Here is a 27,957-nt window from a genome sequence, read left to right as displayed (position 1 = left end):
CTTAGCTCACGAGTCATACCAAAAACTGGCAGTGGGCCAGACCTGGCATGTGGCCATGGTTTGCTGATCCCTCCTCTAAAGCACAGTCTTCCACAGGATCTAAATTGGAATCAGCCCACTGGATAACCCAATACACTCGACCTGCTGCCACAAGCCCAGGGAAGAAGGAGGCAGCAAAAAGCTGCAGAATGAGAGAGAGTGGCAACTAAGAAGGGACTTCAACACCAAGTCAAAATCGGAGCCCTCATTTTAGCATGTACAGGAATTTTATTCATCAATATACTGAGAGATGATCAGGTTCATTTACGCTACTAAGGAGACTCCAATGTAAGGTGAGATGTATCAAAATGTGAATTCCGTTTCGAGCAATATAGTATGACTATTACCTTTGATATACAAAGGCTAGAACTATCTAAGGAGAGCAAAGCACTTATCCAGATCAAGAACCACAACCTATACCAGTTCCTGGATATGCACTAGCAATTTTAAATTTTCATTCCTCTTTTTGTGCCTTTTTCAAACCATCACGCTTTTGTTATAACAATCCAACCATTATTTCAGAAACATTACAATATATTTCAGAGCATTACAGCTTTCTGGAAAACAGCCTGGTCTTCTAAATCTGACTTGCATCACTCTTGTTGCATCTACAATAGATCTAAACACAGTGTTTTAGGAGGCTCTGCAGATGGCTGAGTTTATTCATTAGATCTTGATTATTAATGGTTTCACTATGTGTAGATGACTTTTCAAATATCACTGTCTCCTAACACTAAAGCCCAATACATTAACTATAGATGCCCATATTTTCATTCACACATAGGCCAGTGAATAACTCCTTGCAAGAATGTAACTCTTGGGACAAAGAGAACCCTACACCATTTGGACAATTTCATATTGCCTTTGGCTTAAGTCTATCCATAAAACCCTAAATCAGCCTCTCCAATGCAAGTTCCAGTATCCTCTTGCAGGGAATCAACATCGAGTCCAAAAAACTTTAATTGGGAGCACAAATTATCCCCTTATTTCTCACAAGTGAGCATGGTTCTATGGGATCCAATAATTACAAAAATGCAGCTACCAAAAAAGGGTCCGCACTTTCAGGTAAGTATGCAACTTGCCTCAGAAGTGCTCAGTTATGGCCTACATCCACGTACCTGCTAGCATCACTCAACATTATACAAGATTATCGCTTGGTTTCCAAGAGACTCTCATTCATTTCTGCATGCATACACTGCCTCTGGCTGCAGCTCAGTGACACAGGAGGGGCACCCTGTACACATTTTTGTGAAACCTGCTACAGTCCAGGACCTAGACAATTGTGTAGCAAGTACAAAATTCAGGGGACAGATGCATGATCCTGAGAGTGAGGACTTCATTAAATTTTGCCCCCAAGGCACCTCACTTGAACAACTTTCAGGGTTGTTCAAGAACAGGATGGGCACTTGGGAGACTGAAGAGTGTGAAGCACACCCCGGGCACTTCACCTGCTTCACTCTAGTCCCAGGACAGCTTTGGCCACGCTCAAGAGGCCACCTTAGACAACATTGCTCTAACTGGCTTTTCTTGAATGAACAGGATACTAGTTCTATCTCTTATATGTGAAACTGTAATTTGCCAATGTTTAAGGGATTTGCAGTGAGAGTTTGCAACCCCACCGCAAGATAAAATTTTAACACCCCCGTAAGTAGTGAATGCATAATTTTCGAATTAATTAACTCAAGTAAGGTGACTTTATGGGTGTTCACTGACTAAAGGTTATACTATGAATGTATTCATATATATGAATTGTGTCAAATAAAAGATAAAGACCCAACTTTGACGTTTATAGTAAGCACTAAAAATTTTCTATCATATTAGAGATCAATTTAGGAAGGAAAGAATAATTTTCACATTTCAAATTTAAGTAGCTAAATGTACTGAGAATATCACAAAAGATACAGAACATAAGATCTAAATAAACCATTAAAATGCACACATAAACAAGGAATTGTGCGGAGACACATGTAAAATGTGTTTGCACCTGAAGTGGGCATATTAACTAATATTTTAATTGTATTCTTTTTTGAACATTAGTATATTCAGAAAAGTATAACATTAAATATAGTACATCTAGAGCAGTATCAGCTAATGAGGACATAATCCTTGAAATTCTACACAGTTGCTAAACCACCAATGAGCAAATTTGGTGCTCAAGTTTTTTTGTCTTGTTTCAACTTCATGTCACAGACATGATTCCCAAAGCCTGTTAGTAACAAAGTTTTTCAATGATACAAGCACGTATTAAGTCTATTATACATACATTTGCACATATAAATGTATATTCATGAATAATAAATTTCTTATGTGCTCTTGGATGCATAGCTTCGGTTTTCTTTATTAAAATAACAAAAAAATGAATGTATTTGACCCCCAAATAATTTCAATAAGAAAAAAGGAAAAAGATGATGGAAATTTAATACAGACAAAGCATAAAGAATCAAGGTGCTGGAGAGAATTATAAATTAAGCCCTTGAAAAACTTATGACCAGAATCTGTTTAATAGACAAACACTGTTTCATGAATCATAAATGCTTTAAGAAAATGTTTACTTGATGTGAAATTCAGACAAGGCAGATGACACTAGAAACACTCCACTATTTATAAAAAACATACTTCTTGTCTCCTATAATTTCATAAGTTAAAATTCTTAGATGGAAGAAAAATTAGTTTTCCATAAAACGAAACTCACATCCGAAAACTAATTTTCCCTTTCCATTAAAGAATGTTATAACATTCTGAAGCTCTCTAGTCAAATATTCACATAAAGAACCACAACTGATGAACTGGAAGTGTCAGACATTGGCAAATCTTAGCAATCTAAGAGTTAACATTATAGCAGAATCCCATGGAGAGGATAAACAGAATAAAGTTCTGGAAGCTAGCGCTAATATTTCATCCAGAGAGTTTATTACACACTTTCATTGCTAAGCATAACATGTCCCACAGAACCACGGAAAATTACTGTTGCCTGCTCTTAAAGGTTGGAACTCTTCATCTCCTTCTGATAATTCTACAATAAAATGAAGAATATATCTCTTGGCATCTTTGTAACACCTTTAATTTTTCATGTTGAATGTCTTCTTTTTATTACCTATCTATGAAAACTATCGCGAGTCCGGTTATGATCCATTCTGAGTTATCATCATTTCCAAAGTGGGAGATGATTCTCAGAGTGTGTACTAGAAGCCCACCATTAACTACTGGGTCGGGGATTGGGAAGGGGAGAGTGGAAGGAATGCCGTACTCCAAGGACACTTGCAAAATCAACAGATGTAAGGCAATACTCTAATCATTTCCTGAGAAAAAGGATACTTAGGACTATCACCTTTTCACTTTGCTTAATCATAATTTCAATAAGAGTTATGTGCATATCTCTGGCTTAAAGGTTTTTAATATATATATTCACATAAAAATATGATCATACAGTAACCTGGTGGTCTTGCAGTTCCAATGAGTGGTATGTGTACAACATCAACAGTAGCAGCAGGATTATGACACAGAAGGTTCAGGCAAAGGGTTTCAAAGTGAGTGTCTAAATCTGTTTGAGCTGTCATAACACAATACAACTTACAGTGCAATGTATTGCTACAATTTGAATGTTTATCCTCTGCAAATTTCCTGTTGAAATCTGATCCCCAGTGTTTGAAGTGGGGCCTAATGGAGGTGGTCCCTTCATGCACAGATTAATTCCAGGGGACTGTGAGGGTGGGGGGGTGCTGTGAGAGTTCTCACTATTAATTCCTGAAAGAACTAGTAGTTAAAAAGAGCCTGGCACCTCCCTCCTCTCTTTCTCTCTCTGTATCTCTCTCTCTGTCTCTCTCTGTCTCTTTCTCTCTCTCACTCTCACTTCCTCTCTGGCCATGTGACCTCTACACTGGTTCCCCATTGCCTTCTGCCATAAGTGGAAGCAGACTGACGCCCTTATCAGAGGCAAATGTTGGCATCATGCTTCTTGTACAGCCTTCAGAACTATGAGCCAAATCAAATTTTTTTTATTTATAAATTACTCAGCCTCAGGCATACCTTTATAGCAACATAAACAGACTGAGACACTTATAAACCCTAGAAATTTATTTTTCACAATTTGAGAGGCTAGCAAATCCAAGATCAATGTGCAGGCAGATTTGGTGTCTGGAGAGGGCCTGCTTTCTGGTTCCTACAGGCCATCTTCTCAGAGTCCTCATATGGCTGATGGCACAGAGAATCTCTCTGGGCCCTCCTTTCTAAGGGCACTAATTCCCTTCATGAGAGCCTCACTCTTATAATCATTTCCCAAAAGTCCCACCTCCTAATACTATCAAATTGAGGATTAGGTTTCAACACATGGATTTTGAGTAGACACAAGAATTGTCTGTAGCAGAGAAGATGCACACTGACCAGAAATACCCAGACCAGATTAGTCACATTCTCTAAAAGACTTGAGATTTTTTCAAACTATTTCTTTCTAAAGATCATGCATGGATGAGTGAATTTAATGTAACATGTACTTCTTTTTACAAACTCAACAGAAAAATTCATTTAGGTTGTGTTCTCATTTCAGTTGTTATAATAATAGGAGAATATAATCATTAGGACTGATTCCTGCGATATCTGCTTTTTATGCTGAATTTTTCTTTAAAAAGAAATGGAGAAAAAAACATTTTTCTGCAATCAAAATAATTTTTCTAGTCCTTACCACCACCTTGGGTTTCAGATATTTAAAATTTTGCTAGTCAATACATTTTTCTCCTCTTCAGTGAAATACACCATGTAATATTTTGCCTAGAGCTTCCATTCACATCTGCATTTCATCGGGTTGGTTAGAATAAATCACGTCATGCATGTTAGTTTACTCTGGGCTATACCATGAGAGCATCCTCTTATCAGCACAAAAATGTGAAAGTGATTCACAATTCATGATGCACTTTGTTACCAGCTATGTGAATGGTTTGCCAAGAAATCTGAAATACCTTTCCACACCTAAGTCTTCTGCTGAACTTAACTGGTGGTACACAAAGTGAGTGTTACACAAAGTGATGAATCTTTCTAAGGTAAGATAATTCTTTTGAGTCTAGTTGTAGGAATAGAACAGTGACTTAGACAAGGGTATACTATTGCTTCTGAAGGGACCAATAACCTACCAGACTGGTGTAAATGTTACTTTAAACTGAAAACATCTGAACTAACTGCAGCAACAAGAAAAAAAAAATTCTTATCTAAATTCAAGAAGAGCCTCCCAAAAAATAGCTGTCAGTAGCTCCCCTTTGAGGGTGTTTCCTGCTTGGGAGAAGACAGATCCTTAACACAAGGATGTACAAATTCAGCTGCCATAAACCCTCCTTCAGTGGAGCTTTCAGTCAAGAAGAAAACTCCATTAGCATCAGGATGAAAACAAACAAACAAAAAACAGTAGAACCTTCCATACTTTCCCACTGAAGTCTTAGAACCTCTTCTTTTTCTTTCTTTCTTTTTTTTTTCCTGAGACGGAGTCTCACTCTGTCACCCAGCAGGCTGGAGTGCAGTGGTGCAATCTCAGCTCACTGCCACCTCGTCCTCCTGGGTTCAAGCAATTCTCCTGCCTCAGCCTCCTGAGTAGCTAGGATTACAGGCATGCACCACCATGTCTGGCTAATTTTTGTATTTTTAGTGGAGACGGGTTTTCACCATGTTGGCCAGGCTGGTCTCGAACTCCTGATATTAACTAGGTATACTGCTTATCCTTGCCTATTCAGCAAGGTTACTCACTGCTCCTGCCTCCTGCATGCATATGAATTAAAACTTTTCTCCTGTTAATCTATCTGTTGTCAATTGATTCACATTCTCTTCTCCCATCACACACACCTAAGTTGGGACAGAGAAAGTTTTCCTCTCAACACCATGCTAGAAGTTAAAAGTATTATCTAATTAAATACTCTCAAAAAAAGCATAACAGTTACTTCTTATGTTCAACTATTATTATTCTCTTTTTACAAATTAGTCAGTTGAGCTTAGAGAAACTATTTGCCGAAGGTTATATCAGCTGGTATATGAGAACCAGTATTCTGACCCCAAAATGGTTCTCTTTTCAATATCTACTTCCTTAACCAGAGAACCTCTGATATGCCGGTTACTGACTCTCTCCGTTACAGTTGATCAGGGTTTTCCAAATTTTTCCAAGTCAAGGCATAGAGAGAAAATAGTAATACACTCATACTGTCAAGAATAATGAAAGAGGCCACTTTTAGCTATATATGATCACTGTGGCCAGCCCATCCAAAGCCTCATCAAACTCTGCCCTGGTGCCCCAAGGCTAACAAGTGACCCATTTGTGAGGTCATGAACATTGCCTGGGAGGCACCACACTAGATAATATTAAAAATCATGGAGAATATAGTTCAACAAGTGGTGATAGGGAGCAGAGCTGATAATCACCAGTAGATAAACAAATATATCAGAAAATAAGACATATAGCAGGGAAGAAAAGTGAAGATAATTTAAGATCTACCCAGAATGGAGAAGCACTGGAAAGACTTTAGCAATTAAGCATTATAGAAGATGTCAGCCCCTGCTGGCTTCAGTTGCCTCATATACCTTGTATTGAGATAAAATGATTTTCATTTTTTTAGTTTGTTGTGGCTTAGAAGAGAATACTCCAAAATATAATGCTTTGGCATCCCAAGGACTTTGAACTAAAGGAAATTAGAAGGCCTCAAAGCAAAGCCTCTGTCTGCCCTTCTCCCAGCCCCCTGTCTTCTGCTCCCCTTTCTCCCCCATAGTGAGTTCATAGGAAATAAAATTCGTCTTCTCCAAGGCAGGTCATAGACACTTGAATCCCTCTCTTCCCACAGCAAGTCATAAAACTTCTGAAAGGTTACTCTCTCCCTTCTCCCTTCTTCCTTGAAGACCCTCATTCCAGTGGGGCTGTGCCCTATACCAGGGAGGAAGAAATGTTTCACAGAGAGACCAAGAAGTGTCTGGACAGCCTGGCTCGGTTTGCCACACTCTCAGTCTATTGTCAGTAAATCATATCCTTTTGTCCAGTCGCATTTCTAGACGGCTGTCCATTCTACGCTAAACTTAGCAGAAAAACAGATAGCTTTCCCTACATCTTTGGGTCTTCATTTCTGAAGGCTCTTGTGTCACATAAATCTTTGATTAATTTGTTATACCTTTCTCTTATTAACTTGCAACAGAGATAGTATGGCCTGCAAATCCTGAAACATTTACTATCTGACCCCTTATGGAAAAAGTTTGCCAATATCTGATATACATTGAGCTATCATTTTCTTTTTGCTACAAGAATATACAGGCCACCAGGAAATGGTTTATAAATGGTGCCTTCAACAATAATGTTCTTGCTTTTGAGCAGCTAGATTCATCTTTTCAAATGCAAATCTTACTAGTCTTTTAAAACCTTGGTAGATCTTTCCATTGAGTTTTAGCATCAAAATTGAAATGGCTTGCTGAGTCATGCTTGATCTGGTTACAGACTTCCTTTGCAGAATTTTTAGTAACACTTTCTATGCTCACTGGGTTCAACCTGACACATACTTTCAATTCTTTTGTTCCTGATGCCTCATCTATGTATAAATTCACTTCCTTTCCTCTACCTGTTTGATACGGTTTGACTGTGTCCCCACCCAAATCTCATCTTGAATTGTAGCTCCTGCAATTCCCACATGTTGTGGGAGGGACCCAGTGTGAGGTAATTGAATCTTGGGGGCAGCTTTTTCCTGTGCTGTTCTCCTGATAATGAATAGGTCTCACAAGATCTGATGGTTTTATAAAAGGGAGTTCCTCTCAACGCACCGCCTTGCCTGCCACCATGTAAGATGTGACTTTGCTCCTTACTTGCCTTCCACCATGATTGTGAGGCCACCCTAGCCATGTGAACTGGGAGTCAATTAATCCTCTTTCCTTTATAAATTACCCAGTCTTGGGTATGTCTTAATTAGCAGTGTGAGAACAGACTGATACACTCTTCTTTGCCTAATTTAGTCCCACTGGGGCTTTAGTTTTAGTTCTGACAATTATCCTTTGCTTAACCAAAATTCAGTCAGCCTCCTTCTCCTAAGCTCTCCTGTGTGCTTCCTTGTAAAATCCAGTTTTAGCAAGAATCCTGCTAAGTCAGTTTAGCAAGAATCCTCCACCACAGATACCTGATCACTCTCAATATCTGAGCAGGTTCTTCATCCTCCACCATCCCCCAGATGATACCTAATCACTCTGTTCTGTCTTCAGCAAGATTCATGTTAGGTTGGTTTCGTTTGAATCTTTCTTACTCCAGATGCTTCCTCTTAGCAATTTTCCATCCACTGACCCCCACTCTACTTCTTGGCTATAAATTCCCACTTGTGCATGCTATGTTTGGAGTTTCGTTCAATTTCTCTCCCCCATTGCAAAATCCCATTTTCATGGTCCCTATGTCTATTGAAATAGACCTGACTAAAGTCAGCCTCACTGTGCTTTAACAAGTATCATTGACTGATTGTTTTCTTTAACAATTCAAATTTCACTTCTTCAGGGAAATCTTGCCTGACTTTCCCTTTCCAACACATTCCCCTATATGTATGAATGTTATCCTTCCCCATTATTGTATTTATTACAGTTTACCATGTATTTGTGAGATTATTTGGTTAATGTTCTTCTCCGTTAAGTTATAAATATCATTAAGGCAAGAATTAAGTTTGTTTTGCTCATCCCTTAGGACCTGACATTTTAGGCATTTGGTGAACATTTGTAAAATGAATTAATGAATCAAAGTTAACAAGATCTTAAATTTGGATTTACCCTTCCCTCTCTAATCATTGAAATGTAACTGAGTCAATTACACACATTTTTAGAGATAATACTACAGTCTGAATGTTCATGTCCCTCCAAAATTCCAGTTGGAAACTTAATCCCCAGTGCTATAGTAATAAGAGGTCGGGGCCAAGGGTGTTTAGGTCATAAGAGCTCCATCCTCATAAATGGAATTTGTGTCCTTATAAAAGAGGCCCAGGGCAGCTTGACCCTCTTTTCCACTATGTGAGGAAATATAGAAGGTGCCAACTTTGAAGGAGAGACCCTCACCAGACATTGAATCTGCTGGCACCTTGATCTTGGAGGTCCCAGCACCCAGAACTGTGAGAAATAGATTGTGTCTAAATTACTCAGCCTAAGGTCTTTCTTATAGCAACCTGAACCAACTAAGACAGATAGCTTGATATATAACATGTTTTTAACCAATAAATTTTCCTATACTTCTTTCTTTATAGTAGGATTTCCAGACAAAAATAAAATAAATATACAAATAAATAACAAAGAAAAAAATAGTGAAATTTGGATTTCAGATGAATAACAAATACTTTTTTGTATAGGTACTTACCATGTGAAAAAGTATGTCTGAAAACAAAACAAAACGATTTGCTCTTATCTGAAATTCAAATTTAACTAGAACAAAACTATTTGTTGTTTATCTGAACTTCAAATTTAACTGGGCAAACTGCACTTAATCTGGCAACCTTACTTTAAAAAGGTATTTTATGAAAAGTACAATTAATTTGCTAATTGAAGTACTAACTAGGCATGAGCATAAACATTGATAAAATTACCAATAGATATGCCTGATAGAAATGAAGAGATCTGGAATTTTAAACTAATAATTTTTGCCTATGCAATTTAAAAAGTCATAATCTTAATATAAGAAAATCACCAAATTAAGAAAAATCACTCACTACCAACAAGAAACTAATATAGCCAGAACAAAAAAATGTTTAGCACCCACCTCAAGTCCCTCAGAAAACCTTTGGATGCTTCCCAAAATATAGAATGTGATCAGATGAAAGTGCTAAGAATTAAGTTGTGAAAATGTGGAGGTGGGGCCCAGACACAGCAATTTGCTTAAAAAGTCAGAGAGGAGAGGAATCCTGAAACTTTGTATGCATAAAAACTACTTAGCTTCTTAAAATATGTTTAGTTTGAAATTAAAGCTAATTGCAAACCACATGTTACAGTTTTGTTAAAAAAAAAAAAGTCAACTGGAAAAGAAAAAAAATTACTCCTAGCATTTTCAGTGCTTGTATAAGGCTTGCGCTAAACCAACACAAAGAAATTTATTGGTAAAACACAGATAGTCCTCATTAGCTGTATAAGCCCAAGGTGACAGTTACAGCATTTTATGATAATAGATACTGACAAAGTTCATTGACTTCAATTACCTCGATGGATTTATTTTTACCTACTCCCACCTTTCCTCTCCATCCTTCATCTCAAACAAAAATTCAAAATTTATAATCACTGAATTTTTGATTTATACAAAATAACTTTCTTCAAGTGTCAAATTCATTGCTACTTATGGGTAGAATAAATCCTTCCTGGGCTTCTAAATTTCGGGGGGTTGCATTACATTCTAACTGTTGCAACTTAGAGCATTTGCAAATAGAATATTTAAGCACTCCCCGCCGGCCCTGACACTGCTTCCTGCATGTGGTGACTGATAAAGAGGTGGTCAGGCCCTTGGATACTAGAGAGTATTATTTTAAGTGCTGAATAAACTTAGGGGATTTCATCCCTAGCAATGCTGGAACACAGCAGAGATTTAGTACTTCAATTTCTACACTTGGCATCTATGCAGCTTACTATTTCTTTGATTAGAGGGCTGAGGTTGGGCACAGTGGCTCATGCCTGAAATCCTGGCACTGAAAGTCTGGATCACTTTGGTAGATCACTTGAGCCCAGGAGTTAAACATCACTCTGGGCAAGAGAGTAAAACCCAGTCTCTATAGAAAATAAACGATAAAAATATTTGGTGAGTGTGGTGGCATGTGTCTGCAGTCCCAGCTACTTGGGAGGCTGAGGTGAGAGGATCACTTGAGCCCAGGAGTTTGAGGCTGCACTGAGCTGTTATCAAGCCACTGCACTCCAACCTGGGTGAAAGGGCGAGACCTCATTTCAAACAAACAAAACAAAGGGCTGAATAAAGAAGGTGGTATTTCAGATGTTTTCTTTTACTTAGTGATCTACAGATGGCCTCTCCACCCTATCTGCTCTGGTGGATGACCCAACCCACATCACACTCAGACTCACAGGTAATGGTGTTCTTCAGCAAGCCTTCATTTTTGAAGGCTCACTACACAATGATGATTGCAAGTACTCTGGAAAGGCACATATTGAAATCTTCAAATCAGCACAGGTAAATGTTTTTTCAAAACGGATGCTTTCTGCCTAAAAGGACAGACACATACATTTATCTGTTCTCTGCATTTCAGTTTTATGCTATATGGTTCTGAAATAATCTCTCTCTTTTGAATCTTACTTGATCACACTCCAGCCACAGTCTATGATAGTTCCCAGCCCTCTAAGCCCACACAGAGATACATTTTCCATTACTGGTCACAGCCCTGCCTGCCTAGGCAGATTTTCCCAGGTGCTTTGGCTTTTGCAGTTCAGTGAACGTGTCCCTGAGGAACGAATAAAATCCAGTTGTTTTCTTGTTTCTTTTGCATCTTTGTCAAAGAACATTTGATTCCTATTTAGATACTCATGCATTGCTTTCTATTCAAGTCGGGACAGGAAGTCAGGGTGAGAAAGAGAGCTAATCATTTCACATGAGAGAAACTCTTTTGTTTCCGTTAAGGCTTTCAGTCAGAGAAGAAAACAAAGCAAAACCAAACAGAACAACTAAATGAAAAACAACACAAAGCATACTCAGCAACAGATTTTCCTACAATGACTGTGCTCATCTTGCAGGCCTACTATAATAATTTACCTTACCAAAAGGTCATTTATTCAACAACTTATTTGACTTGAATACTATATGCTCTTCTAAATAAGGAATTGGAGGAAACTTAATACAGTTTTCTTCCACTGGTTTCTTTATTGGGGTGATATTTAAAAATCTCTTTCTAAATACATTGTTATCTAGATATAAAATCTCAGTACATAATACAAATTGCTAAACACTTAAATGATGTACTATTTAGAAATAAAACATTGCCTGCATAGATGCACGTGGATATATACTCATAGTTATTTATACATTTAACATGTTTTAATTTATTTTAAATGCTCAATATCTACCAAGTTCAAGAATGAAACATAAAACTTATAATGATTGCCTTATTGTGTTTTTCCTGTTGTTATGGGTTGAATTGTGTCCCATAGAAAGACATGTTGAAGTCCTAATTCTCAGTAGCTCAGAATGTGACTTTATTTGGAAATAAGTTTGTTGCAAATAAAATTAGTTATGATGATGTCACATCGGAGTAAGGTGCACTCAATCTAATCTAAGCAGTGTTGTTATAAAAAGTCAATGGAAAGAAACAAAGAAAGAATGAGAGAACAGAGGAAGGAACTGGAGTTCTAACCCCGGCAAGTTGAGGGACAAGAATTGACAGCCACCACCAGAAGCTAGGAAAAGGCATGGAAAGAGTCTACCTAGAGTCTCTAAGAGAACATGGCCCTGCTGACATTTTGATTTGAAACTTCTAGACTCCAGAATTATTCTGACAATTTATGACAGTTTGCAACAAAAACTCCGTATTGGTTGTAACCAAATACCCAGGTTGTAGCATTTGGTTACAACAGCCCTTGCAAACCAATAAACCTGTGTACCCTTTAGCATTTCCAACGAGGAACACATTTTAAACAGGATCTTCCTGAGAAGACACTGTTTCTTTCTTATGCTTGAACTACCAGTTCAAAAGTGAAAAGACAAGAATTTTACACCAATCCTTATGGATCTTTCAAGGTTTAATTCTCTGGTTATTTTATTTCCATAGGGAAAAGTAGTTTTTAGCCCAAACCTCTTTTCTTCTATCCCTTAAACTTTACTTTCCATTTCCCTACTTTATTTCCTAATAACCCGTCTGATTTAAGGCTAGCACCAGTCTCTTCCACATTTCCTTTCTCAACAGAAAAATGCTATTTATTACAGAACATGGAAGTTTGGAGTTACAAGCTTTTAAGGGAGTCAGGAGGCTTTGGTTAAAATCTTGATTCTGTCACTTGACTGCTGGGTGACCATGAATAAGATTCAAAACCAATCTATGTCCATTTTCTACATCTATGATACAGGCTGTCTTAGTCTGCTTTGTGTTGCTATGATAGAATACCTGAGACTGGGTAATGTATAAAAATCAGAAATTTATTTCTTACAGTTCTGGTAGGTGGAAAGTCCAGGATAGAAGGGCTGCGTCTGTTGTGGACCTTCTTGCTGCATCATAACATGGTGGAAGGCATGACAGGGAGACAGAATACTCAGGACAGAGGGAGAGAGGGAAAGGGGCCAGCCGAACTCATCCTTTCATCAGGAACTTAACTCCCATGAGATAAGAAACCCACTCCTGCAATAACTGTATTAATCCATTCAGAGGGCAGAGTCTTTTGCTAGGGAAATGAGAAGCATCTCATAAAGGTCCTTCCTCTCAACACTGCTGCATTGGGGATTAAGTTTCCATCACATGAACTTTGGTTGACACATTCAAGCCATAGCATCACCTAACAGCTGTTGTGAGGATTAAATGATAAAATACACGAAAGCCCCTTGCAAAGTATCTGGTACACAATAACTTCTCAATAGATGCAAGTTACTGTTTGTATTATAATAATCCAAGAAAGGTCACAACGGTAGCACCCTGTTCCAAACTAAACACTTCTTCCTTCCCCTATTTTAGGCAATATTTAATATATTTCCTCATGTTACTCCATAATGTCTTCTTTACTCATCATCTAAGCAAAATATTCTCTGTATTTTTAATAACAAAAACTTCAAACCATCAGGAAACAGAAAATAATATGTCCACATATTTCAATCATCTAGATCACCAAACATTAAATATTGTGTCATATATACTTTATATTTTTTAATAGTCAAAAATTATAGAAACGAAGCCCAACTTTGCCATCTCCCCCTGAATTAACCACTTTCCTGAGACTGTATGGTATCATTCCTTGCATATTTTAACCGTTTACTAATGGGTATTTCCCCAAAACAATATATAAATTGTGTTTTCATTTCAAAAGTTCTCATATCATGTAAAACTTATGCTAAATCAATTTGCAAGTTTTTCTATTAATCTGCCTTTTGTTATAGAGGCCTCAGTCATGAACCCAGGGATGGGTAAGAAAAATGTATTTCTTTTCATCTACATACCCAACCCAATTCTAAGATCCTCTGTGAATATGAACTGCTATTAACCTGTTGGCCATTTGATGTGCATACAGTTGTTTTTCTCTGAATTTAGTCTCTCTTACTCTCTCTCTGTCTCTCCTTCCCTTCTTTCTTCCTGTCTCTCTCTTTCATTCTCCCTCTCTCTCTCTCATGCACACAGTCACTAATGTACTTTTCTTTTTATTTAGCTATCAGTAGAATCATGCTGAACAAACTGTTTTGTAACTTTTTCATTTAACATAGAACTTTCCATGATCTAGCTCACTCTTTTAACTGAGATCTAGCTCATTCTTTTAATACAGATCTAGCTCATTCTTCTTAATGGTTGCATAATATTTTATTATGCCAATGAACCAACATTTACATATTTATTTCCCTATTGATGCAAAACAATCTATGCCCACATACATAAGTATTACCATAGAATGGATTGCCAGATGTGGAATTGCTGAATCAAAAAGTAATGAGAATAAGCATCTTTTTATATGTATATTGGACATCTATATTTCTTCAGTTAATTGTCTTCTCTACTCATTTTTTTTTGGATTATCTGTCTCAGAGATTGATAGCTGCTCATTATATAGTGTGTATATCAATACTTGGTTATATATGCTATTAATGTTTCTCCCTGGCTGACACTACTTTTACAGTTTTGATTATGGTGTCCTTCACCTTATGCAAATTTAACTTTTTCATATTGTAATTTTTCCCCACGTTTTCTTATGTTTTGTTTTGATGAATAAGTTTTTCTTCAATCTAAAATTATATTAAACTTTCCTATGAATCCTTTTAGTACTTTCATTGTTTTTTAGTATTTAATGTTTTGAAATTATTTTTCCTAAGTAGAAAATTATCTTTCCTACTCATATCTGCACCACTAGCACTCATGATCGATGAGCCTTCACCATATTTCCTGAATCCACATCTCAGCACCTTCCTGCTGTGACCTATCCTCTCCCTTAATTTCACCTGCTACAATCACCTCTTCACAACCCCAGTCCCACAATTACCACAGCAAAGGAGTTATTTCTATAAAACTCAAAGCAGATTGTATCATTCCCCCACTCAAAACTCTTGGTGTATACACACTAGCATGAATGAATAGCAAATGCATTTTGCTAAGTGCAAGAAGCCAGACTCAGAGGGCTACAGATTGTATGATCTAATTTATAAGATATTCTGGAAAAGGCAAAACTATACAAACTCCTAGGGTATGCAGATGGGAAGAAGGGTTGATCATAAAAGTATGTGATAGAGCCCCTGGGGTATGGGGATGGGAGGAAGGGTTGATCATAAAGGTATGTGATAGAGCTCCTAGGGTATGCAGATGGGAAGAATAGTTGATCATAAAGGTATGTGATAGAACTCCTGGGGTATGGGGATGGGAGGAAGGGTTGATCATAAAGGTATGTGATAGAGCTCCTAGGGTATGGGGATGGGAGGAAGGGTTGATCATAAAGGTATGTGATTGAACCCCTAGGGTATGGGGATGGGAGGAAGGGTTGATCATAAAGGTATGTGATTGAACCCCTAGGGTATGGGGATGGGAGGAAGGGTTGATCATGAATGTATGTGATAGAGCTCCTAGGGTACGTGGATGGGAAGAAGGGTTGATCATAAAGGTATGTGATAGAACTCCTGGGGTATGCGGATGGGAGGAAGGCTTGATCATAAAGGTATGTGATAGAACTCCTGGGGTATGGGGATGGGAGGAAGGGTTGATCATAAAGGTATGTGACAGAGCTCCTAGGGTATGCGGATGGGAAGAAGGGTTGATCATAAAGGTATATGATAGAACTCCTAGGATATGGGGATGGCAGGAAGGGTTGATCATAAAGGTATGTGATAGTGCTCCTGGGGTATGCGGATGGGAAGAAGGGTTGATCATAAAGGTATGTGATAGAACTCCTAGGGTATGGGGATGGGAGGAAGGGTTGATCATAAAGGTATGTGACAGAGCTCCTAGGGTATGCGGATGGGAGGAAGGGTTGATCATAAAGGTATGTGATAGAACTCTTTGGAGTGAGAGAAATGTTTTGTGTTTTGGTTGTAGAGATGCTTACCTGGCTCCATGTGCTTATCAAAACCCACAGAACTTTATGCTAAAAAAGTAAATTTTACTGTATATCAATTCTACTTCAACAAACTTAACAAAGAAACCTTCGGTATTTCTAGCGTGTTTGAAATGGGATGCAACGTCTTATTATGGTTTGTAAGGCTCTGCCCGACATCTGGCCTGTCTACTTCTCAACTTTATCTCCCAAACCTTTCCCTTTCACTCGTTCTGTCCCAGCCATGTGTGACTTTTCACTCTTTCCAAACCATGCCAAGCTTCTTCTCTTCTCAGGTCATTTGAACTTGCTCTTTTCCATGCCAGAAATGCCATCTTTTAATTTTACATGTTATAATTCAAAAAAAAACCTATGCTCAGGTGTTGTTTCCAGGGATTCTGATTCAGATAACACCTAATTCTACTGAACTTCCACACTGAGAGACTTCATGAAATTATGGACATTTCAGTTGACAATCTTTCCCCAAATTCTTCATCTAAGACTAGGCCTTTGGTTTCCCAGAGGTGCCTTGGTCTCACTCACATTATAAAGGCAATTTGGTTGTTTACACGCTTTTTTCAGACTTTAGATGCAAATTCATGCCGTGAAATAAAATTAAGTCAACAAGTGCATCAAGGCAAAGGAAAATTAACAAAGGAACAATAAAATGAAACTGCAATGAGACCAGGAGAAAAAATTCTGCAATATTCTGTACTAAGGGTAGAGATGTGCTCTAGGTTGCTCTGTATTATCTGGACTCCACTGTAAACTGGAAAAGAAAAAAAAATTGTAATTGTCAGTGTCCATGAGACCAATAACTACTTGTTCAGGAAATAGAAGACTATTCCTGGTATTGCCCTTTGAGATCTATTTCTTCTGGGGGTTCTCAAAAGGTGTCCAAAGGGCAAGGCAGAGAACAACATCCTCAAACAACATCTTACAGTAAATAAAGTAATGAGTTTCTCAGGGCTGTTTTTTTCTAATGATCCTCAATGTGGCCCAAGGGCATAATTTCAAAGTGCAATTCAGTAAAAACAATTCAGGGTATGGAGTTGCAGGAGCAGTGGTGGGAAGAAGCGGTAATTAATGTAATTCATTTACACATTTTCTATTCTTAGAGTTTAATCCAAGAAGGGATTTCAGAACATCTACATCAATATTTTCCATTGCATGTTCTGAGCAGTATTAATAATTACTAATTTTTTTTTTAAAGGTTCCTGGCCGGGTGCTGTGGCTCACACCTATAATCCCAGCACTTTGGGAGGCCAAGGCAGGCAGATCACTTGAGGCCAGGAGTTTGAGACCAGCCTGGCCAACATGGTGAAACCCCATCTCTACTAAAAGTACAAAAATTAGCCGGGCATGGTGGTGCATGCCTATAGTCCCAGCTACTTGGGAGGCTGAGGCAGCAGAATTGCCTGAACCCGGGAGGCGGAGGTTGCAGTGAGCCAAGGTGATGCCACTGTGCTCCAACCTGGGCAACAGAGCGAGACTCCATCTCAAAAAAAAAGGTTCCCTAGGTATGCAAGAACTATTTTGAGGCATACTGACTAATTAGATACCAAGTACGTTTATCCTTTGAACATTTTTGTTTCAGAACTCCCTATCTTGATTCAAATAAAATAGATTTGACCAAAGCTCTCCTTGGTCCTCAATCATGTCAAGAAATTCCAACTATGCTTTATCTAAAACAAGGAACTGTGATATAATTCACCTTTTTAGAAGTAGCAGTAATTGCTCAAATCTTTTACACTATTGACAGCACCCCAAATGTTTGGGTGGCCCACATCGCAGAAATATATCATCTGGTTCAATGTACAGCTTTGAAAACTTCTTAGAGAGACTACAAAGTTACAATATTCATTTGAGCACCAGGTTCATAAAGGGGGTTGTAAGAGTAACATTTTTGAAAATAAATATTAACACTGATTATAACCTATGAAAAAGTTTAAGCCAGTAAGAATTTATTCCTTCATCATAGAATTTAAAAGAACAATTCTGAAAATAATTCTGTGGATAAGTTGTAAACACTGAGATTCAATCAAACACAGGTAGCACATGACCAATAAGATTAATAAGTCTATTGAGACAAACTACTTTATTTAAAAGGATTATGTGATGGACCATGTGAAATGAGCTGTTTAAATCAAGAAATACTCGCCATCTGCAATTTCCTGAATGCTCTCTCTAGCCATCTTGTCACAGAGAAAAGTAACTTCCCACATCTGGGGTCTACAGTGAACTAACAGAAGATCAACTCAATAGAAAGACTTCATTCCCACTGGTGACTTTTCAGTTAATGACTTTGATGTTGCTAAGGTTGAACACTCCGAAAAATAAGGTGAAGGCAAAAAACTAAGATGAAGACAATAATATGACCATTTTTTACAAAGCAAAAGTTTTGAACTTTTTTGAGACTATTCATTCTGTGTCATAGTTTTCTTCTATTGAAAAAAAAAATCATCTTCTAATTTCTTCATGGCTTACCAAATGAACAAGAAAAGCATGTCGTGGCCTTGCAATTCTCCCATCAGGATGTCATTGACTTTAGACTCTGGGAAAAAAAAAATATCGCTGTTTTGTGTAAAAACTGATGTCTCTCTCTGGGCTGATGTTGCTGTGTATAGACACAGGATGTCAGACCACCTGCATGAGAATATCTTCCACGAAATAGAATGATGCATGAATTGTAAAGAAGCCCTTGTCATTACTCCTGGAGTCAAGAGTTTTGACAACACTTCTATAGTCACTCCTGCCTACATGTTCAAATCCTAGGCCTTTTTTTATTTTTATTTTTTTTTCAGAAATAAAAAGAGAGAGCATAAATCATCCATTATGCATTTCTGTAGTGGTTTGCACCGAGTTTAAAATAAGCTCCTCTAGAATGCTAGAGTAAAATGCTGATACCTGCGACTCTTTTTTTTTTAAATTTTATTATTATTATACTTTAAGTTCTAGGGTACATGTGCACAATGTGCAGGTTTGTTACATATGTATACATGTTCCATGTTGGTGTGCTGCACCCATTAACTCGTCATTTAACGTTAGGTATATCTCCTAATGCTCACCCTCCCCCCTGCCCCCACTCCACAACAGTCCCCAGAGTATGATGTTCCCCTTCCTGTGTCCATGTGTTCTCATTGTTCACTTCTCACCTATGAGTGAGAACATGAGGTGTTTGGTTTTTTGTCCTATCGCAAGGACAAAAAAACCTGCGACTCTTATTGTTGGAGACCCCAGATTATATTGTTGTGCTCTTTCCACTTAGAATGTTAATATAACAAGTGCTTCCTAATTCACTCTCAACAGCTTTAGGCTGATTAGAGAACCTGGTTAATTATGACAATGATCCTCCATTCTACTTGCTGATAAATGAGACCTTCTTGATGTCTAAGGAGGTACCTCCTTGTATTTCAACATAGATGACTCTGCCACTTTGTTAAGGGAAAATATACCTGGTGACTGTAGTGAGGCACCTTACGATTCTCAACCAAGGAACCCTTTATCTCAGTTTTTTCCTTCTTTTTTGCCGATTCCAGTTCCTGGGCTTGGAGCTACCCTTTCTCATTCTCATGATCAATATCTTCACCTGCCATCATAATTTGTTTCCTGCCCAACATAAAAGTCATGCCACTCATTGTCTATTCACCTTCAATGGCTCGTTTTTCATTTCTGTGGTAACTGAGTGATATCTTGATGTTAAAGAGGAATCGTTAACTCTCAGACTTAAATTCAGGTGTTCTTATGCCATCACAATGCCAGTATGTTTTGATATGTTTATGTCGCTCTTTTTTGTTCCCTAAAATTAATTATTTATTCGAGATCTGACTATAGTACAACAGAATTTTGAGGTTGTCACAATAAACTTCCCTAAGATTTATCTTCCAAGGTGAAATAATTGAAAAAGACAAGTCAGGAGTAAAACAAACAAATAGGAAGGAAGGAAGCTTTCTTGCTAGAAATAAAATATTTTCCCTGAGTCCTTTGTTAACTATTATTCAAGACTTTAAAAGGGAGAAACCACCAAAGCATAACTTATTGACACATATAGAAATGCATACATGCAAACATTAAAAATAATTTGTGACCAGCTGTGCTTGATAAATCAGAAAGCCACCAAGTGTATGTTTAGCTCTCTGGCTGGCTGATTTAGAAACCTAATTTGCTTCTGTTGAGAGACAACAAAAGACTGAGACTCCTCTTCTGGGCCTCTCTTGTGTCCAGTTCCGTGTGGCTGTTCCTCTGGGCTTCCTCTTGCAAGTGACCTTAACGACAAGTGCCCTTCCCATTGCCTCTTGATAAAAATCTAAGTTGCCAAAACAATGGCAGCTACTCTGCAAGAGGATTCCTTCCTTCTATGAAAACCCAGAATTATCCTTGACCCACTATTCCCTAAAATGCTGAATTTCACCTGACACCTTCTGTTAAGACTCTATACAAGAAAAAAAAGTCTGTCCTTCGTCTCTAATTTAGGAGCCTCCTTCAGAGCCTGCTCTTGTGCAGCACTTCGAGTACAGAATGATACTAGGAAGTTCTGGAGTGGTTGATTTTGTTTCACACTGAAATGTTAAGAGCATCTCCATATTCAGTGGAAGTGAGGGAGGTGCAGAAGAGACTCACATTCAATTAACCAAGTAAGGGAGATTGATACATAAAATCACAATTCAGTGTATATTTACTTCAAGACAGGGTCCCACATTGTCACCCAAGCTGGAGTGCAGAGACACTATCACGGCTCACTGCAGCCTCAACCTCCTGGGCTCAAGCAATCCTCCCACCTCAGCCTCCCAAAATTACCTGGGTTAATAGCTATGTTGCCCAGGCTGGTCTTGAACTCCTGGGCTCAAGCGATCCTCCTGCCTCAGTCTCCCAAAGTGCTGAGATTACAGGCATGAGCCACTGCACACGGCATATGTATATATATATTATATATATATGAATGTGTGTGTGTACATATATATATATTTTTTTTTAATGTACCAATCGCAGGGACGTACAGGTGTCGGTGAAATCAGGATGTCTTTTCTTCCAAAAGTAAGCTTTACAAAAGCCATACTGCAATCAGAAGGTCAACTAACTTTCAATAAGAAATAACTAACATCGGGACCAGACTGCTGGAAGTACATATTAGAAGGGATTTTTCTTCTATAGAGAGGCAGAGCTGCATGGAAAATTAATTATTAATCATAAGGCTGTTTTGTGATCACGATTGCAATATAAAGTGGGGTGACAAAGAAAGGCCTCTCTGAAAAAAAGTGAGTTGGTCAGATGAATCCAATGTTTATTGTCATTAACTAACAGAGTCTGATGCATCTGTGAACCCAGGAAGTTCTGGAATTCTCATAATTCACTGGCTTAGACTCCAGCCCCTAGGATTCACTTGCCCAACTTTCGCTTTGGAGTATCCTCTTGAAGTGCCTCTATGTCTGCCTTTTCTTATTAAAATGTTCTTTCTTTGGAAATGTTAAACCATTTAATCAGTAATGGTCCCTTTGGCTTAAAAGCATTTCTAGCTCTTTAAGGTAAGTGACTCATTACACGTCGATTTCATAGTGTGACTCTCAGAAGGCAATCTTATTTCTTTATTTCCAGGTTCTTGAGGGATGCTGTACTGTAGCTCCCAAGAACAGACAACACTGTATTTTTAGCACCTATTGTAGTGGAATGGAAACCGGGTTAGGAGTCAAGAGAATTGAGTTTTGGTTTAATCTTTGATACTTAACTAGTTTTGTGACCTTGGGCAAGATGTATAATTGCCTTCATTTGGAAAATAAAGAAAATAATACCTGTACTATCCACCTCAAAGTGTTATAGCCAGCACCAAAACATACCATTTATCAATGTACTTTCATGTTTTATTCTTTTTTTCTCAGTATTATTTATTGACCACCTATTATATTCAAGGCTCTCATCTAGCACTGGCAGTGAGAAAAAAGCAGACAAAAATACCTTCTCACACAGAATTTAGAGGCTAGGCTGATGTTAGGTAAGTGAGAAGAAGAAGCAAGGCAGGAAATGGGAATACAAAACCTCAGGTGCAGGCAGGGATTGCAATGTAAAGAAAGGCCTCTCCGAGAAGAAGCTTTTTGGGAGAAGAAGTGAAGAAAGTGAGAGAGCCGGACAAATGAATATCTGTTGGAAAAGATAATGAAGCAGAGCCAACAGGTGATGCATCTGTAAGAAAAAGCAAGGAAGATAATGAGGACTTAGCCCTGGGGAGAGACTAACAGGAGAGAGGTCAGAGATGTGGTGGGCACGGATACCTGAAGGCAAGGGCAGGATTAGGGAGACTTGTTAGGAGGGGTTTGCCATAATTCAGGTGACAGATAGTGCTTGCTTGACTTTAGGCAGTGGCAAAGGAAATGAACGCAATCTGGATATATTCTGAAAATAGAACAAATAGCTTTGTCAGAGGCGTGTGAACCAGAGCAACTCTATCTTGAATAGGAGCTGGGCAAAATAAGGCTGAAACTTACCGGGCTGTATTCCCATACAGTTAGTCATTCTAAGTCACAGGATGAGATAGGAGGTCGGCCCAAGGTCAGAAGGACCTTGCTGATAAAACAGCTTGCGGTAAAGAAGGCAGTCCCAACCCACCAAAACCAAGATGGTGATGACAGTGACCTCTGGTGGTTCTCACTGTTATACTCGCACCAGCGCCATGAAGGTTTACAGATGCTGTGGCAACATCAGGAAGTTACCCTACATGGTCTAAAAAGGGGAGGATGAATAATCCACCCCTTGTTTAGCATATAATCAAGGAATAACCATAAAAATGGGCAACCAGCAGACCTTGGGGCTGCCCTGTCTGTGGAGTAGCCGTTCTTTAAAAGCCTTTACTTTCTTAATAAACTTGTTTTCACTTCACTGTATGGACTCTCCCTGAATTCGTTCTTGCTCAAGATCCAAGAACCCTCTCTTGGGATCTGGATCAGGACCCCTGTCTGGTAAAAGCTTTTCTCACCACAGGAAAGGGATTAGAGGGAAAAAAAAGTGTATAAAATCAAAGATCCTGGGCTTAGTTGAGCAGAAAAGTGTGGGTGGAGCAGTTTTTAGGAAGAAAAGTAGAACTCTTAGGAGTAAAGCTAGAGACGGTAGTGAAATCCATGAGAACTGATGAGATCACCTAGAAAGTACTTTAAGATAGAAAATGAGGTCTAAAAACCCTGAGCTGGAGCACTCTAAAGAAAAGGATTTGGGCAAGAAGGTGAAATTAACACATACATGAGAGAAGGAGCTTCCAGGCAGACAGGAGAAAAACAAGGCAAGGCTGATTGTTCTGGAAGCCTAGTGAAGAAAGTATATCAATGATGACAGTGTGACCATCTGTGTCAAATCCTAATTTGGGGTCTATTTAGATCAATACTCTAACAAGGCCATCATAATTATTAGTAATGTGAAAGTCACCGTGGGTCGTAAGGGCAGTTTGCATATAATATTTGGGGGGAAAAGAGCTGAATTTTAGAGGTGGCTTAAGAAAAAAAATACAAATTATGAGCAGAAAATATAGATAGGGAGAGATAAGAGGAGATATGACACACTATAGATTCTTCTATTTTTTTTTGGCAGAAATAAACATTATAGTCCTATGCTGATGGGAATGATTCGTAAGAGGGAAGGAAAGAGGGAAAATTGCTACAAAAATGTTTTAAGAACATGGAAGCGCAAATTATGATGTCTGCTTATTTATTTATATATATTTATAATATTTCAGGTCTGGAATGCGAGGTATTTAATTCGTATTGTTTTGGTTAGTAGTGGTATCTATTTTGCTTTATGGACCTTTGAATAAATCAAATATGAACCTTACAGCTTTATGGTGTACTTGCAATTAGCATGGTCTTTTTCTGGTTTTCTCCACATCTTTCTATGATTCCTTGTGTCACTGAGAACTAAACTTAAATGGAACTTCTCCTGAGTGGGCTCTCTCAGGTTACATTACTCTAAGTTTCTAATCAAACAATAACACTGTGGAAAGCAGAATTCCAAAGACATCGCTGGGAGATTTCTTTCCCACATTTACTCCCTCAGGTACTACTGTGAAGGGACTCTGCAGTTGGAATTAAGGTTACTTACCAGCTGACCTTAAAATAAGAAGATTTCCTTGAATTATACAGGTAGGCCCAATCTAATAACATGGGCCCTTAAGAAGAGAGAAACTTCTCTGCCAGAAGGGAGAAAGGACAAAGGAGAAAGGGATTAAGAGAGACTCGAAGATTGAAAAGGACTTGATCGTTTTGCCGGCTTTGAAAATGGAGGAAGGGGGTATCCGATGAGGAATGCAGGCAGCCACTAGAAGGTGAGAACTAACCCCAGCCCACAGCTACCAAGAAGACGGGAATCTTAGTCCTGCAACTGTAGAACACTGAATTCCTGCAACAACCTGGATGAGCTAAAAAGCAGATTCATCCGTAGAATTTCCAGAAAGGCCAACACCTTGATTCCGGGGATGTGAACCTACTGCAGAAAGGTAGCTGAGCCTAAACTTCTTACCTACAGAAATGTAAAATAATAAATGAGTGTAGCTTTAAGCCACTAAGTTTGTGACAGCAAGTTACACTGTGATAGTTTACTAAAACAAACCCTATTTCTCAAAATACTGCTAAGTATTATTTTTAAATAGTTGTAAGAGTAGAATGAGGAGTAATAAAACTGGACCCAGGGAGAAGGTTGATATGCCATTCTATTATTAGTACAACTGGAGGAATAATCATAGCTGTATTTATAATCACTACACTCATGAAGTTTAAATGTACATTTAGCTTAAAAAGCATGACTTACATTTGTTTTAAAAGGGATTACACTTTGATCTACAAATATTTAAAATATACTAAGCAATTCATTCTAAATATACTAAATGCAAGTTTGAGAGTTACAGAATCATTACTTGTTTAGTCATGTAAACTACTCCTAAATGATGGGGCCAAAAATGCCTAATGTTTGGTTGCAAGCAATATAACATGGGTAGTTCTGTTTTAGTAACACAGAGTATTACGTGGTTTGTACTAAAATTACTAAAATTAGCACAATAATAATTAAGCACATTAGTGTATGACGGCCAAAGAACCAACCAATATTATGTGTAATTTCTGGATGTACCATCTTAGCCCCCATACAACAGCATAATTAACATTTAACCTACATTAACAGGCAAATAATGTGGCTAACATTTTAATATCACAGAGCAAATTCACTGTTAATGGGTTTAAAAGATTATTACAGTAATAAATTGAAGAGTATACTGGAAAATAATCACCACCCATTATACTGGACAAAGTCTTGATAATTTATTCTAGGCATATATTTTCACCTTTTGATTTACAAAGTTATTTAATATCATTATTCCATTAAATACAGCTAATTTAAGTGCCTAATCAGAAGAAAGACATCATTATATAAGTGTGTACCCTACAAACTAAATATAGATACAGAGGTTTAAAGATAATTGTGTGAGTTATGAGTTGAAAACAACAAATTAATGAGGGATTTATTTTGGGGAGGGGGCATCAATTCAGTGAGCATGATGTCAAGATTATTTGTTTAATATCAAATATACTGTTTCTCCCTGTGGCAGCTAGCCTTCAATATGTCCACCAACTATCTCCATCTCCTGGTATTCATGTCCTCATGTAGACCCCTCTCACCTTGAATGGGGCTGACATCTATGACCAATACAGTCATGCGTGGTAAGGGTGTGTGATTTCCAAGTCTGCCATGTTTCTACCTTCTCTTGGATTGCTTCAGAAAAAGCCAGACGCCATATTTTAAGGACATACAAGTAACCCTGTGGGGAGACCCAGCAGGGAGGAGCTAAGGCCTCCTGCCACCAACCAACATCATCAACTAGTCAATTCTGAGTCAACCACCTTTGATGCAAATCCTTCACCTAGTCAAGCCAGTTTTGATAACTGTAGTTTTGGCTGACATCTTAACTCAAATCTCATAAGAGTTTTTACGGTTTTTTTTAAGGGTGTTTTCCAAGCTAAAACCACAAATTATTGACCCACATAAACTGTAAGGGCTAATACATGCTTATTGTTGTTTTGAGCCTCTAAGCTTTGGGGTAATTTGTCATGCTGAAGTAGATAAGGAATGCAATTCCCTTCAAGAATTGTTTATCATAATGTTCTTTATATTAGTTTAATAAATAAGGAATATATCAAAAAGAAACAGTATGTTCGTGGAGAAAACATTTGAGACCAAAAAAAACTTTTAATATTAATTTTCAAAGGTACATAAAATGAGAGAAAATTCTCACAGATTCCTAAGTACTCATCACCTATCTTTAACAACCATTCAATGTCTTACTGCTCTACCACTGCTGATCTTACTATTTTTTATCTTCTGTTTCAGTCTATTTGGGCTGCTATAACAAAAAAACACTCTATACTGGGTAGATTATAAACAACAGAAATTCATCTCTTATACCTTCTGGTGGCTGGGAAATCCAAATCAAGTCACTGGCAAATTTGGAGTGTGGCAAGAGCCCACTGTCTGGCTCACAGATGGCATGTTTCTGCTGTGTCCTCACCTGGTAGAAGGGACTAGAGAGCTTTCTTGGGCCTCTTTTATAAGGACACTAATCCCATTCATGAGGGCTCTGCCCTCATGGCCTAATCACCTGCCAAAGGCTCTACCTCCTAACACCATCAACTTGGGGATTAGGATTTCAACACATGAATTTTGTGGGACACAAATGTTCAGTCCATTGCATCCTCCCACTTTTCCTCTTGCATATTTTAAAGTAAGGTTAATATGTCATATATTTTAAGAAAAAAATATTTTTGATATATGAAAGAAGCTGTTCTGTATACCTGGATCTTCACATGGCTGACTCTTTTTTGTCATTCCAATTTTACATCAAACATCTCCTTCTCACCATCTTCTTAGGAGGACCTCTCTGACCATAAAAGGAGGCTCACGGTAGCCCATCCTGCTATATCAAGGTCATGTTTATATTCTTCTTTGCATTTACAGTTCTTGATCACTTATTTACTAATCATTTATTAATTATCTCCTCACCTTTGAAAATTGGCTCAAGAACAGGGAGCTTATTGTTGTTTTCCACTCTATGCTGACTCATATAACTTGGAACCTGACACATAGTAGGAGCTCAACAAACAAACAAACAAAATTTAAGAGCATTGTATTTTCTTCATTTTGTTCAGCATAAATTGTTTGCAGACTGCAGTAAAGCTCTCTCATTCACCCATGTGTTTGGTTTGTACTTGCCATTCTTTTTGCCTGGTGTTTGTTTACTCCCTTTATTTCTTCAACTGTCAAACTCAATCTCATGATCAGATGCTATCATTATTGAAAAGTCTCTAATTTACTAAAGATTGTGGGCACTGCTTCATTTGTATTTCAAGAGCAAATTATATTAAGCACTTGACACATTGCTCTGAGACTGTCTTTCTTGCCAGCTAGGAGTTCCTAAAGGGTACAATGTTGTTAGGACATTCTTTAGATCCTAAGCCCCTTAGTCTGTATCCCTCCTGCATATGGTTGGGCAACCTATCAATGTTAAATACGTAAATAAGTGGGTTCATGAGTGATTAATAAAATCAATAGTAAATTTCTTGTATGTTTTTTAAGATGATTAAGAGAAGAGATTAGCGCCAGAACATAGAACATCCTTTAATATTTGAAACGCATTTTTATTATTTACTAGATTTAATATGAGCAACTCTTGGAGAAAACAGAAGTGGCCAAAGCCTATAGGCAAAGAGCTCTTATATTTTCATGTGAAGAGAA

The 27,957-nt window shown here is 38.0% G+C and overlaps 1 protein-coding gene across 31 annotated transcripts in view; it reads right to left on the bottom strand.

The window, feature by feature from the left end:
- Positions 1-27,957, bottom strand: part of ROBO2 (roundabout guidance receptor 2) — a 1,748,609-nt gene that overhangs the window by 278,728 nt on the left and 1,441,924 nt on the right. The window lies entirely within an intron of this gene.

Source organism: Pan paniscus, chromosome 2 (genome assembly GCF_029289425.2).
Source record: "Pan paniscus chromosome 2, NHGRI_mPanPan1-v2.0_pri, whole genome shotgun sequence".
Classification (NCBI taxonomy): domain Eukaryota; kingdom Metazoa; phylum Chordata; class Mammalia; order Primates; family Hominidae; genus Pan; species Pan paniscus.
This window is presented reverse-complemented; position numbering and strand designations above follow the sequence as displayed.